We start from the raw sequence: 16,078 nt of genomic DNA on the forward strand, positions 1-16,078 counted from the left end.
ACAAAAATATCCACACCTTCATGAATCACAGCAAATTAGTTGTCAGATGATCAAAGTTGATTAATTAACTTGAGTCAAGAGTTAAAATTGGTTTGAAAAGTACAGATGATGTTTAAAATATCCCCAGTCCCAAGTAATCTGATGCCCATCTTTGTTTTCCATTCAGAAAGTCTGTGAGTAGGAAGATTACATATAAGAGAGACGATGAATGATGTACAGAGATATATAAACTTGTTTTATCATTAATTGTGTTTGCCACACCTATGGAATCTAGAACCAAAAGCCATTCCGGCATCTGGTTCAAATGAACAGGGTAACAGAAGCAGTTTAATGAAGTCCAAATCAGAGTGCAGTGAGCAATGTTTTGTTGATTAATTTATATTTGCTCTTTGATTTGATTTGATTCTTCTTTTATTTTCACCAAGCATATAACTTCAGATTATTTGGTTAAAGTAGAAGACTGTCAGCTTCAAAAGAGACAACGGAGAGATCAGAGCTTTCCAGAAACTAGGATTAGGTTGAAAAAGTACAAAAGAAAATTAAATGAACAGCTACTCAGGGCTTCCCAAGAATAAAAATGAAAGGGTGAGATTGAAAAAGCAGCTTAATAAAATGTGCTGATGGGCATGCCAAGAAATAGGCCTCTAGAATAGCTACCTATAATTAAAGCTAAGCAAACTGATACGTTTAAGGTGACTTGATGACTAGTTGAAGGACAAGAGTAGAAATCAGTCTTCACACTGGAGGGAGGTAAAAAGTGGGGACCCACAAGCCCAGTGTTGTTCAATTTATTTGTAACTGTTTCACACTCAGGCATATCCCATGAGGTGGCAAAAATTGCAGATAACACGAAATTATTTCAGTTGGTGAAAACACAAATGGACTGAAAGATGCTCCGAAAGCATCTGAGCCACTGAATGGCAAATGCAGTTCAAAATCAGCAAGTGTAAAGTAATGCTATGAATCCACCCTTCAGTTATGAAATGATGGGGACTAAACTGTCTGTGGCCAATCAAGAAAAAATCTTGGGGTCATTGTAGTTCAACGAAATCATCTACCCCATGTGCAGCAGCTGTAAAGGAAGCACATTCTATGATGGGAATAATTGGAAGAGGGATAGTCAGTAAACCAGCTGGTATTATAATGCCCTTATACAACTCTGTGGTAAGGTCACATCTAGAATACTGTGTCAGTTCTGTTCACTACATTTCAGGAAGGATCTCTGGAGCTGGAGAAGATGCAGAAACTGGCAACCAAGCTGATTAGAGTCAGTGGCTTCTGCTAGTGGGGGTAAAACAGGTGCAGATGGTAGCCACAGCCATGAGACCAGAGCTCTGCTCTTCTGTAGGTATGTGTCAATGCACATACAAAATGGGAGTCAGGGCTCTGATTACACAGACACCCTGGATCAGGGACTTCATTTTCTGTATGAGGACAGGATTCTGCAGTTCGGGCTGGTTAGCTTACAGAAAAAATGCTTAGGAAGAAATATGATTGAGGCTTATAAAATTATGCATAGTAAAGAAAGCAAGAACAGGGAGAAGTTTTCTGCATCTCTCTTAACATTAGAACTAAAGGCTAATAGAAGATTTAAAGCCAATAGGAGGAATAACAGCATATGACCAACCTGTGAAAGATGCTACCAAAAATGTGATGATGGTTGCTAGCTTAGATGGCTTTAAAAGGGCACTAGACGAATTCCTAGAACAGGACTTTCGGTGGCTACTAGCCTTGATGATGGGCACTGTCTCCAGGTATGGGGATAGTCTGCCTCTATATATTTGAAAGCAACAATGGAAGAAGAAGGCTGCCTTGATCTTCAGAGTCATCTAGAAAGTGACTCATATAGAATAAGTGTGTCACCATGTGGCTAGGTGAGCCTAGGCCTGGTTAACAGGACTATTCTCATGTTCTCAAGATGTTTGGGACTTCAGCTGTCATTTGTCACAGTCACTATAGAGACAGACAAAAGACTGTGGAAGTTGTAATCAAACAACCTAGGAGCACTGTATAGTTTGATTTGTACATCTCCAAATAATGCACTGTATTCTTATTATATCTGTGCAATTTTTTTTCTGTATGCACTGATGTTCAAGAAAGTGTTCTCAGAGTTCATTTTAGTTTTCTTAACAGGTGTCAGAAGATACTATTTTAAATGTCCTGCTGTAATATTTAACCAGCATTTTAGGAGTTTGTGGGAAGAGGGGAGGTAGCAGTAGGAAATTAAGCTTCTGTGTCTTGGTGGTATCAGGCTATCTATTTGTAAAAAAAAAACAGTGACTGTAAATCTCTTGAGAGAATGAGATGACAACTATTGGCATGAGGCATAATTTCTCCTTTAAAATACTTTAGAGTAAAGGTGCTTTAGTTATGGGCCACAGGGCAATGGATTTTACTTGCAGTGTTCATGGTGTACATTTTAAAACTGTCAGAAAGCTTACAAACTCACAGATTCCACTTTGACTGTTTCCTTCAGCTTTCGGATCTGAAGTTAGTGCCTCTGGTCTATTTTTACAGGAAATAAAATAACTTCCTATGTCATGAACAGAATGTTGCAAGGAGGATCATTTTCCTGGAGCTGAACAGGCAGACATAAATTAAAGGGGTCGTCTTTAAAAGAAGTGGGCAATCTGTGCCCCGCTAAATTTCATTTTACCATGATTTTGAGGTGGGGAATACATGGAAATGGCAATATAAGTCTAAAGTAAGACTAACATGGAGGGAAGGGAAGGAACAAATGTGCCATGTGGCCTTTCCCTTCCCAAAATTATTGTATGGCCTCCAATCCAAGCTGCCCATTTTTCTTCCATCAGTACTGTAGATAATTAATAGTTAATAGAATAGCTAATATAGAATATTAATAGATTAATATTAATATTCTATTAACTATTCTATTCATACTATTAATAGAATAATTAATAGAATAGGAATTAATAGAAAAAGAATTCTATATCTATATGCTGTATTTGATTTTACATAGTTCTTATCATTTCATAGTTCTTATCATTTCTTATTATTTCGTAGACTTTGAAAAAGCAATATTGATACTTTTGAGCTTTGATGTTAGAGAAGACTCCTGGGAATACCATGGATAGCCAAGAAAACAAACAAATAGATAACTGAACAAATCAGTCCAGAATACTTAATCAAGGCACAAGTGACCAGGATGAAATTCTCATATTTTGGATGTGTTATGTAAATACCCAGCTCCCTGGAGAATTCCATAATTAGAAAAGATGAAAAGAAAGAGAAGAAGAGAACAACCAACAGCAAGATGAATGGACTCAGTTAGAGCAGCAATGGTTGTACCATTGGAAGATCTAAAGGACAAGATTGGGGGTGGAGGATCTTGGAGAAAACCTTTCTATGTGTTTGCTAAGGGTCAACACTGATTTGATGGAATACAATCAATCAATCAATAGTTAATTTTTGTACTTGTCCAAGGTAGCTCTGTTTTTAAGTGTTGGTGGGCTAAAATAGAATAAAATGGTGTCTTAATCGTTTTACTACAGAATGGGATTTACTAAATATTATATTACCCTGTGGAGATAGCCTAATTCCAAATGTGATAAAGATGCTAGCATATATGCTTTGTAACAGCCTTCATTTCAGGAACAATGCCATCAGAATAACTATAAATGGATTTCAAGCTCCATCCCAGGCTTGTCTCACTAGAATCAGCTGTGGCTCTGTGCAAATTATACACTGGAGATCTGGAAAGCACCCAAAGCTGTTCCTTTGCTCTGCTCAGGAGGCAAATTATGTGAATATGATAATTGCACTCAGTGAGCGACAAGTGGAGGGAGTCCCCTGATTTTCCATAGTGCAACATATGGAGAGAACAGATGTTTGGCTTACACCAGAGCCCAACCAGAGCAGTCCCTGGAAACAAAGGGATCGCTTCCATTGATTTCCATGGACATTAGATCAAGTCAACTCTTTAGGAAGGGGGAGAGGGAACTGTAAGAAACGGATGAGTGTAGAAAATGTCTGTGCCAAATGTATTAACTCGTGATGAAACTACAGTTTGCAAAATGACTGTAAATGTTATGGTACCGCTCGTCATGGTAGTCAATACCATGTGAGGACTGTTTTCTTCCTACTTCCAGGGTTTCAAATATGGCTGGTCCCAGACCTTATTTTCAACCAGAGGTTACCATTTCCTTCTCATGATTTCTATTCTGTTCTGAAGCACTACCCTTGTCCCATTAGAAGTAAAACTAAAAAAGAAGCTTTCAGAACAAACATATCACAACAATTGGAACCAACTGGAAAACACCCTGGAACAGAGGCAAAAAGTTCTGTGGCCAAAGGACTTCCTTCGGCATTGGTCCAAAGCCCAAACATCTTTTAGGAGTTATCCAGACAGTTGCAAGAATATCCTAATCAGCAACAAGCATTTCCTATTAGTACAATCCCATGGCAATAGCACCACATCTTGGAGCATAGTATCAGAAGCACAAAATGCAAGTCAGGTTTTCCATGACTTGGCTTGGTGTTGGGAAGAAATACATGTACTGTACCTTATAGCAAATGAATGACGAGTATGTGCATGGGGTGTGAGTGTGTAAATAAGTTGTAAATAAATAGATGGATCATTATCTGTTTTAGTCAGAGGGTAATTCTCATGGCAAAGAGTGGCTGATTTCACATACTGGGTTCTCATAATGTATCTGGTTGGGGCTTAGAGTGATGTATCTATCAATTCATTGTCTGATAACCATTGTAGCTAGTCATGATGACTAATGCCACACGAATGCAATGTGTGAACCCAGCAACTATAATTTGTAAAACATGTTTTATTCCCTAGTTTTATGTATGAACAAGGCTACTATAGCTAGTTCAACAAGTGATGTTTAAAGTAAATCATGGCTTATAATATATTAAATTCTGCCATAGTTTCTGTAAGGCAACAATAGGCTCCAATAAGCTGCTGACCACATGAAGCTCCTTAGTCCCCATGTTCTGATGTCCGAAAGAGTTTTCCGATTGCACCACTGTTTTTCCACTGAAAATAGATGGTGCAGTTTGTCTTTAAGATTAGAGATTAAAAGCTTTGTTTGGACACCTGGGTTGATATCTTGGGGGGGTTGGGGATTCTCATGCATTGCATCTTTCAGGGAAATTAAACTTCCAAATATGGCCCTTGACCAGTAAAAGGTTACCCACTCCTGAAGTAGGGAATAGGAAGAAGAATTCAAGCAAAAAATGCTGTTATTGCAATGTTAACTCCTAGGTGAAACTAAAAATGACAGATCATCCTTCATAGCTTTCAGTGTCAGTTCTCTTAAATGCATTCATCCCACAAATTCCTATTTTTGAGTTGTTAGTGTATGTGTGTTGGGGCGGGTATTTTAAACACTAAGTGACATTTTAATCTGAAATCTATTATTTAGCCAGTTATAGCCCAAACCTAAAAGCCAGCTTTATATTTTGGATTGTTCCAATGAAACCTTTGGCTGAAACTTTGCCAAACATCACCCACCTGATTGCAAAGCTGAGTGCCTGGAGGGTTCCCCACCACCACTCAGTGGGCTCAAGGCCTTGCGAATGTTTATGATGGCTGGGTTTTTTGGCTTTGGCACCCGGTTTTATCAGGGCCCCTTCATTGCTGCTGGGAATGTGCCCTGGCTTTGCCCGCCTGCTCTCCCGTATCACCCCTCTGACAGATTAAAACACAACAGGGTCTGTTGGATGACTGACACGTCTCTCCCCCATCTGACTCTGAAAGGACTTCATTTAGCAGCCCCGCAGTTCAGGCTTTTGATTGACAGATTGTGAGGGGGAAAAGACATTCAGTTCCATTAAGTTCAGTAACTGCTGCAGAACAAAACGCCTCACTCTTGCCCTCTCCCCTCTCCCCCCTCTCGCTTTTTAAATAAAGAAAGAAAGAAGGAAGGAAGGAATGGAAAAAGAACTGGGGAAAGTGGGGGCATGAGCTCCAGAGAAAGGGAGGGGTGAACGCCGATCCTTTTCAGGTTCAAAGACAGCCTTTCTCCTTGCATTCCGTCTATCAATTAAGGCAGCATTCCCAGAGGGAATATAGACCAGCTCTCATTGGTGTCATTCAACTGCCAATCTTCTTGACATGAACACCACGGGGCCTCATGTTGCGCTGCGGAAGCTGTCCATCAGGCAATCAGCAGCTGCTATGACATCATCCGCAGTGTTTCTCTAAGACTCTTATGGAAAAGAAATATATAAAGTGAGTCAGAGCTTCCCCTCTCAATCAGAATTAATATTTTTCTTTTGTGTGACTCTTTCTCTCTCTCTCCCTCTCTTGCCCAGATATACATGGAAACACGGGGAGGGGAGGTTGGTCAGGCTCTATTAATCAATTGCAAATCATTTATTTTAAAAAACTGCATTTTTTGTGGAAAAACCCACAAATCTTTACTCTAACTTGTCACTGATACCAACTTGATTTCCTTCATTTTGTTTCAGCAGCATCTTTAGCTGCCCTGTGCATTTGCAAGTCACACCTTTTATAAGATTCAGAGTAGAATATGAAACAGCACAATTCAAATACATTTAGCAGGTTTGTTTTTCACAAAATAGCCCAGGTAGCATATTTTTCATATGTGGGTACAGAGGCTGACACCTTCTTAAATATCCTATAAGAGCCTTCTTAGTATTTGACATTTCTGGGATTTGCAATCTCTACTACGGCTACCAGATCTGGGCTGCAAAAGTCCAGATGACCACAAGATGGCAGTGGATACATACATCTCTAACTCTTTGCTGCCATTTTATGAAGATCTGGATTTTTGCCACCAGAATTGGTAATCCTAGTCCCAGCCCACCTACTGGGCAGTATTTTGGGGAAAGCTGCACTATGAATTCCAATATGGCAACTAATTTCTAGATACATGAGAGTAGCAAAAGGGCAATTGTTCCTTTTGAACAATTATCTAGCTCAGGTTTGGTGATCCTCCAAATTTCTATTTCATTTATAAAATAATAGCTCATTTTTCAATAGTAATAAAATAGAACTAAAATTCAAATCAGTTCGAGCCAGAAAAGCCAATCCAAAAAAATGTTGGAAATTATAAATCAGCAACATTTAAAAGGCTGCAGATTCCTTACCCATGATTTAGTTGATTATTTTAGGATAAGTAACTTTACGACCAATCCTCGCATTTATGGTCTTCACAGGTCTATAAACCAAAGGAAAGCTGAAGTAAGATCATAACCGCAGTCGTGGTTTCACTTAGCAACCGGTTTGCTTAACAGCTGAGTTGCCAGTCCCAACTGTGATTGCTAAATGAGGACTACCTGTACTCCTCTTCCCTATAATTCAACTTTTAAAATTAGTGTTCTGTAGAATAGAAGAAATGGAAAAAATAACTGTTGGTATTACAGAGACCAGTTATCCATGTCTTCTGAAGGATCAGGAAATGCTTGTGTTCCATCATGCCAGTATGATGGGTATTTGGAGAAATCATAGCATCATAAATGGAGTTGAGGGACTAAGGTTATTTATATATACAGTACATACTTACATACATACAAAAATATGTATATTGCCTATTCACAGGACTCAAGTGATTTAAAATCCCAAACTGAAAACCACCTAAAGACGGATTGGTAATCATTAGTGCCGAAATGCCTTGTGAACTGAATGGTCTAAAGCAGTGCTTCTCAACCGCAGCAACTTCAAGATGTGTGAACTTCAACTCCCAGAATTCTTAAAATTGTTGAGGTTGAGAAACACTGGTCTGAAGTGCCTTCTTAAAAGCCAAAAGGCTACCTAGGGAGAACGCTCATCTAAAGCACTGGAACAGTCAGAAATAAGAAAAGTTGGTGAACATCTGACTCCCTTCTCTTATGTGCCATGGGGAACCTCAGCATCGCCTCCCTGAAGAAAAGCACAGGGCAGTTCAAAACATACTGGGAGAGACTGTTTGTTTGTTTGTTTGTTTGTCAAATTTTATTACCACCCATCTCCCCCGCAAAGGAGGGACTCAAGTCCTACAAGTATTTGGGAGCTGGGAATCTTTGTGAACGTAGTGCCTGAGGACAGTTAAGAATACATTTTGTATTGTGAGTGAGGCAGTTGTCATACTGATGGAATATAATCTTCATCAAAATCCACTCCAGGTGAGGAAAACTTAGGAAATTACAATTGAATGTAGTTGCTTTCTAAAGGTTTACCAGTTAACCAACCTAAATGTGCTTTGAATTTTAAGTTGTGCAGGATAAAAGCAGACAAAGCAGACAAATTAGAATCATAGGTGTCTGTTTTAAACCACAATAATGACAAAATGACAAAAAGATGTAAATTTTGATGGCATGATGTAAGCACCACAACTTTGCACTTGTATCACAATGTCACATGCAAGTAAATAACAGGCACTGAAATGTCGTGATGCATATTTCATTACTTCCCTCTCCTCCCTCCCCATGGATGTCAACGATTGGACTCTAACAATCACAGCCATTAATATAAATTGTTTGGAGCGGTTGGGGAACAACCTGTTTGTGAGATTTCTTTTGGGGGCTTGTTAATTATTTGTGCTTGTGTTCCTTTCCACAACATACAAATGTTATTCCAAAGACCACTTGAGAAATGGAATGGAAGAAGGTAGTATACTGTGTAGCCAATTGGGGCAAGAATAATTCAAGCATCAAAGTCCAATCCATTTCACCCACTTATGCATAAATAAAAGAACAAGCAGCCATAAAAAAATATGCAGAAATCTTCCATACTGTGAGAGGAACTTTGAATTCTTCCCATAACACATTCCCTGTGTTGTAAACCGTCCAAAGTCCCTCCAGTCAGAGGAGATGGGCGGTGACAAATTTGATAAACAAACAAATAAATAAATAATAACCAGGGATCCTGCTAGTTTCAAAGCTCTTGTTTAGGTAGGACAATATCTTTTCAAAGAATAATTCAATTCATGAAAGAGATGGAAATATACTGACTTTTCTGAATCTGGAAAATTTTCCCAAATACTTCTTCACAGCTGAAGTCAAGTTTTGATTGTGTTATGTTTCCATTTATTAAAGTTCTTAGCTATTCAGCCACCACCTTCTTAAGAGTCACAGGTTAAAGTATTTACTTTGAAAACATGGACAAACACGGACTCCACAGGCACAGGACCGGCACATACCATACATACATTGCATTCTCAATTTTAAATTTCAAGTAGAGGAAGACTTCAACAGCAATCTCGTTCTGCTCAAAATGTATCTGGAGTGGAAGCTGATAAATCTGCATTACTGAAATGGGACGGCATCACTATGCACTGTAACTAAGCTCTCCAATGGATTATGAGGAAATTTAACCTATTATCAGAAATCACCATGAGCTCAATGTGTGCATGTTGTAATGACCTCACACTCTTCTTTAAAGATAAAGAAATTGTTGATTGACCCATTTCTATAACATGCAAACAGCCCCTAAATCTAAATAAGTTTAGACATTAGGACTTGATTCCAGAAATTCCATTTGGTTCATGTCAGCTTCACTCAGATCAGTTAGGGAGAAAAATATTTCTTGTCAACATAGTAAATACACTGTGGAGGGACATTACAGGAGACATAAATTCTCCAAGTCCTTATTTTCTATTTGAAAAATCAATTCATTTGGGATATAAGTAAGTTTGCCTTTTCCACAAGCAGTGATATGAGTAAATGTCAACTGAATTTAAATCTACTAAAGGTTCATTGGACTATATTTAATCAAACTTGAAAATCATAAATGTTCACTTTATATTCACTTGATGTTTACAGATTGTTCTGACAATTCAATTTGCATATGCTGTCAGAGAGATGACAAAGCAAACATGCACCCTCAAAATTGTCTTGGTATTTGCAAATATTATTAGTGTAGAAAAGACATTTGATCGCAGGCTTGAGTGAGCAAACATTTGCAGCTGAGAGTATCATTTTAACACTGTTTGATGTTAAGAGGGCTCTTCCTGCCTTCGCTTGAATGGTCAGAATGCCTGTGGAAATTAATCAATTCAATTCCAAGTTAGCAGAAGAATTTTACATGCATTTTTGGTCTCACGTGTTTGTGTATTAGACACTGAATGAGGAACTTGAAGGAGACATTACTAAAAATTATTCTTTGCTTTCTGAGACATTTTGCATTTCTGCCAGAAGTAGTCAATAAACACCTGAACAATCCAGATCTAGGCATTCCCCAGGAAAAGAATTTTTGTCAGTAGCTTTAATAAAAGAAAACTAGATTTTGAACAATGTCAATTTCAGCAGGTTTCTGAATGTTTCCACCAAGAGATTCCATCTTAATTCTGCTTCCATTTCTCACAGACTAGAGGCAGCACTTACCACAAGGATTTTTTGGATCAAATCACAAGGCTGTTTGGTTTGTAGGTCATAAAAAAAACAAAAAAACAAAACTCTAGTGTTTAATTTCCCAATCCAGTTACCTATAAAAGTGATAAAACTCAAGTACTGATAACAACAAACATTATTTTTACTGTATCAGCATCTGGACCACCAATGAGATACAGTAGAAGAATACTAATTTGGCTAAAAGCAGCATACACACTTTTACCACTTTTTATCTTCACCACAACCCTGTGAAGTAGGATGGTCATAAAATGATAGTCCCTAAGACCAAGAAATCTAGCAAACACTAAGCCTCGGTGGGTCTCCCCTTGTTCATGCTTGACTTTTTAATCAGTAATTTAATCTCAAAGAGGCCTAAAGTGATTTATAAAATATGGGGGGGGGGGACAAACCACTCCTCCCCCAAATTTAAAAACATAGAAAATCCCAGCTCTTTTGACCTTCATCCCACTCACTGCAACCTCATGACCAGCCACAACAAATTAAATGTGGTCCCTGACCATCAAAAGGTGTCCTGCCATGCTGCCACCAGAGAAAATCAGCAGCTGAAGTGAACCTGGGAATTAATCTTAAGGGACTGAAAACGAGGTTTTTGGCAGTTTTGTGCCACAACATAGGATTGCAAAAATATGCCTTGTTTCTATTTTCTTTCCAAGGTAAAGCAAATCATGTTTATTGGATTGAATTCCCTTCCCCATTAAACACTTCTAACTACAAAATAATAATAATAATAATAATAATAATCTGTTGCCTTTAAGAACAAATAATAAACATTTATAATAAAAATTTATAATAATCATTGTATGAAAGTGGCTAGAGTAATTCACAATTGGTTATAGTTATGTCCTGTTATTTAAATCAATTTTGGCAATATTCTCTATTATTTAGATATTGAGCAATATTCCCAGTTCTTTGATTATATTCTTTTACATCAAATGCAGACTTCAAAGATTGCATTTTGTCTCATTCCCTGACAAGGGAGTCCTAGGCTCAAGGAAAGAGATTACACTTTTGACTCAATTGTATCCTTGCACCAATCTTGAGATACAATAAAAGGGACATACAGCCTTTCCCTACTTGTACCTAATTATAGCACAAACATGTCTTGGCAATCTCTTTCTGCCATGTTCCTATGACGCTGCCTTCATCTCATCCCCAGTTCATGATGAATGAAAGAGACAAGGTGTCCTTAAAGTAAAGTTTTCCTCCTTATTTGGACAATATCCAAGGGCAGCTTCAAGGTTTTATGACCCATTCCATTGAGGGAAATCAGCCCCCTGAGCCTAAGGAAAGACACAACTGCTTTAAAGAGCTACAACTTTGTGTTCCCTGTGCAATGTGAATCCAAAGCACTGCACAGCCCTTGTTCCCAGTATCCTGAGTGAATGGTGATGAGGTCTGCTTGTTTCTAGGCGACCTGGCTAGCTAGATCTCTTGCCTAACTACCAACACAAATAGTCTCACTTGGAAAGGCCTAAAATAGGATAGGTAGATAACCTGGTGCCTTCTAGAGATTTGAAACTATAGTTCTCTTGGATTAGCATACTGACCATTGATAATGTGATCTGAAGTCCAAAGCAATTGGGAGGTACAAGATTGCCTGTTCTGGCCTAAAGCAAACAAGCAGATAAAGTCCAAGCTATGCACCCCAGCAGGCACTGCATATGTGCAGGCATTGTTATATGGCACATGCGGTGCTTCTGCTCTTGCATTCATTTGAATGGGCAGTGAGGAGGCCTGGAGGATGAGCTCTAGGTGCCATATGACCACCTACCCTGCTGATAGGGTTAAACTAAATTTCATTTCCTGGCCAGCTGGCTTTTGTACCTGCAATTTGAAGATGGGGGTGCGCTCACCTTGTCTTTGCCTCCAGCACCACTTAAGTGAAAGAAGATGAATTTCGGTTAATTTTATTCTCCATGGTTCTCCAAGGTCAGCTTCGTGCTTTTGTGGTTGGCAAACATGCTGCATTCCTGTTTACAAAGCAGTAATTTAAGTGACAGGTCTTTTGGATAGAAGGCATGTCATTTGTCATCGACGTCGTGGGAATGAAGAAAGCAGAGGGGTGGTTTTCTGGGGTTCTTTTAAAAGTCTTGCATTTGTAATATAATCTGATGTTGTGCATCTATTCCTTTGCTCCCAGCATCTGAGGCATGGACATCTGAAAATAATACAGGGCCCTGAGCAAAATAGCCATCTGCCTCAAGAAAAAGAGGTGATTATTTTCACGGGGCTGTGAGTTTTAACTCTTACCTGAGGCGATGCGGGCAGTTTATCTGCCCCCCATGAAATTGATCACACATGTTTTCTAGACTCTTTTGTAACTGGGATATGGATGATTTCCCCCCTTCCCTTCCAAACACACCTATCTTGTGTATTCATTTTTTTTTCTCCTCCATTAAAGAATTTCCACCCAATTTCTCTACCCACAAATTTGGGAGAAATTATCCTGTTCTAATTTTTGTGTGCATTATTGGATGTTTCTTTAACCCTGGAATGGATGAGAAGGTAATACTTTTTCAGGGCCCATGTTAACAGCCATTGTATAGGAAATTAATTTCTTGAGAGCTTCCAGATGGACAGATCTTACCAGTCAAAATATATTGTGTAAGAATTCTATCTTTTCATGGATTCTCTGTGATAAGGAAAAAGCTGTAACAGCAGTAGAAAAACCAAAAAGGTTACAAAGAAAAGACATTATCATTCAGACCCTTCCTTCTGTAAAATTGCATGAATGAGACAGAATGATTGCATAATAAAAGCTTTATCTAGAAGCTTCTTAAGATTAATTCATCACGGAAGTATATGGAGATAGAATGGTAAGTGGAAGAACTCATGGTCCCTTACATGGCTGATTCTGCTGCATCACTTGATTTATTCCAAACTATTTTTGTCATCTACTGAAGCCCTCCTCAAACAGCCTCTTAAATCTGAGGAGACGTGGATATCAATCATAGAAAGTGAAGTTTCATTTGTGTCTGTCCAATTACGGAATGCTCTTCCCAAGGAGCCTTGCCCATTACCATTATAATTGTAGATTACAGGAAGCAAGTATTTTTATTTACCACAGTATCTTAAACATTATCGGCTTAAGTAATCTTAATATTATGTAAATGATATACAAAACTGATTACTTTCATGGTCATTAATATATTAGGTAACTGTAAAATAAATAAATAATTCCAATTAAGCAATAATTGCTTTATTCATGATTTCTAGAGATGTTTATATATTAGTTATGTGCTATGGTTGAATTAGGTGAATTTATTAAGCTGAGCTATGCAATAGACTTGTGCACATGCCTACAGTTGCTTCTGCCTTCCCTTCATAGCCTGTCTGAACACAGCGCAAAAATCCTTAATAACCATGCTTTTTCATGTGCCATGTTCTAATAATGCTTTTGCATCAAAGAGAGGAAATGAGAGGAAAGGTGATGTTCATTGCAAAATGCAGTGGTGGCCAACAACATGGCAGCTTTAAAACGGATAAGGTTATCCATGGCTACTAATAATGAGAAAGATTTAGTACATCAGTTCCATAGCCAATATGTCTCTCACCCCCAACTGCTGGAGGACACAAGTGGGAAGTATTAGTGTGTAAATATGCTCTCTGTGGACTTCCCATAAAACTCTGGTTGGCCAGTGTGAGAACAAAGTGCTGTATCAGAGAGGACTTTGAACTGATCCAGCAAAGCTCTTTCTATATTCCTATATAGGATAGGTTTGTTTACAAACAACCCAGTACGTTTTGGTGTCTGAAGGAGGTTTTGTACAAGTAGCAAAAAGGGGTTTTCCTCTTCTCCAAAATATGAATTACTTTCCTTTAGCACTGCTGCATTGCATCAGGCCCAAGTTTTTCTCCATTTCATTAAAAATACACATACTTACAGGAGTTCACTAAATATTTATGAATGTAGTTTATGACCTTAAATGGATGCCTCTTTCCAGAACTAAAAGGCTGCATGCGTGTGGCCAAATCCATCTCCCACCCTTACACAAATCTATGACAAGCTTAAAAGTATGGAGGTGAATAGCAACTTTACATTCATACTGCAAATGTCCAACTTCACTAGAAAAAACTGAACAGTAACTTAGCACCCAAGCCAAAATCTCATTTAACTACTTAAAAAAGAAGTAACAGAGGGCACTCCCATCTATGTCAGAGCAATATCATCAAGGTCAACCAACACATTTTGTTGGCTGACACAAAAGACAAGATGGTGTCCATTCCATCTACAAAATCCAACCAGACTGGCAATCAGATTCTGTTTAATGGGGATAACATCTTCACTCTCACTTGAGAGTAAGAGTCTATGTAATGAGCATGGGCATGTTGCTTGGAACAAATTGTACCCTCCAACAGTGGGAAACTACCCACCATCTTTGTTTTTACCACCCCTGCAGACTCCCCTGGGTCTGTCTCTCCCTAATGGTAGATCTGACTCTGAATGTCATAATATTCCCTCCTTGCCTTTCCCCATCAACGTATTTTAGATAAGTATATGCCAAAAGTCCCCCAACACACAGAGAGAGAGAGAGAGAGAGAGAGACATTTTGGGGGCCATGGTACCTTCATTTGTTCATTAGGACAGAGATCCTCAGTACTATGTACCAAAAGAAGTTTATATAGTATTTTGAACTGGGGACAGACCAAGTTAGAAATCCTTCAGCTGAATTAAAAACTACCTCAAATTCCCACAATTAGTGCTGGGGGCAGGCTTTATCTGAGCCAGAGAATAGCCCTGGTTCTTGTTCTGACTTTCTATAAAGAAGGAAACTCCTGAAAAGAAAATATCAATTTTTGATGAATGTGAGAATCAGGTTTTCCAAGGGCTAGAACTGAGAAATTTTTCATGGCAGCTCTCCCATATGGTAAAATTAGAACGATTCTTAGGGCAACAGGAAGTCAGAAAAGAAGTTTGGCTTCCAAATTCCCTCCAAAAGGTGCAACAAAATTGTAATTTTTAAAGAGACAATGGGGTAAAATTATTAAATACGTAGGAATCAATAATGTTAATTTTGTTTCATGACTAACTTAATTTTGATTCAATTTAATATTTAAATTGAATTGATTACAGTTCTGGGCATAGTTCTTTGTTTCCTTCTTGTTTTCACCCTCCCTACTTTTTGGAATACAGCTTTCAGCCTACCACTCAGATCAAACGCATGTCTGCTGTAGAGGTTAGATTACTCCCACTGGATCCATAATGGATTTCTCATCCCATGTATTGAAGGATATCAGACTGAAGAAAACTGACTTTGACATTGTCCTGAAAGTGAAATATTCTCACCTGCCCACTCTCATTCCAGCTTACTCAAGCTGGTCACAGGGCATCCTGGATGGGAGGGGCTTGCTTAAATAACAAATTCTCCCCAGCATGTAGGGCTGCCAGATCTGAGTTGCAAAAATAGAAATGACCACTAGATGGCAGCAAAGAGATACTTAAACTTTCACTCTTGGCTGCTGCCTAGTGTGCAGGCGGAGTTTTGCAGCCCAGATCTGATAGCTTTACTGGTGTGTTTTGGTTTTACATATATTTGGGTTGTTCATTGACTTCTGACTGATTATCAGTGCTCACAATAATATCATGACTAAACGATTTTTTATTTCTCTTTAATACTTTACAGTATAACTTTGTGTTATATTTAAAAACAAATGCCCACATGTTTGTGCTGTATCATTCCACTTTGACAGCTGTGTTTTCCAGGCCTTACACTATTCAATGGCCCATAATAGGTCCAAGCATGAAATAAGA

Source organism: Candoia aspera, chromosome 4 (assembly GCF_035149785.1).
Source record: "Candoia aspera isolate rCanAsp1 chromosome 4, rCanAsp1.hap2, whole genome shotgun sequence".
Classification (NCBI taxonomy): Eukaryota; Metazoa; Chordata; class Lepidosauria; order Squamata; family Boidae; genus Candoia; species Candoia aspera.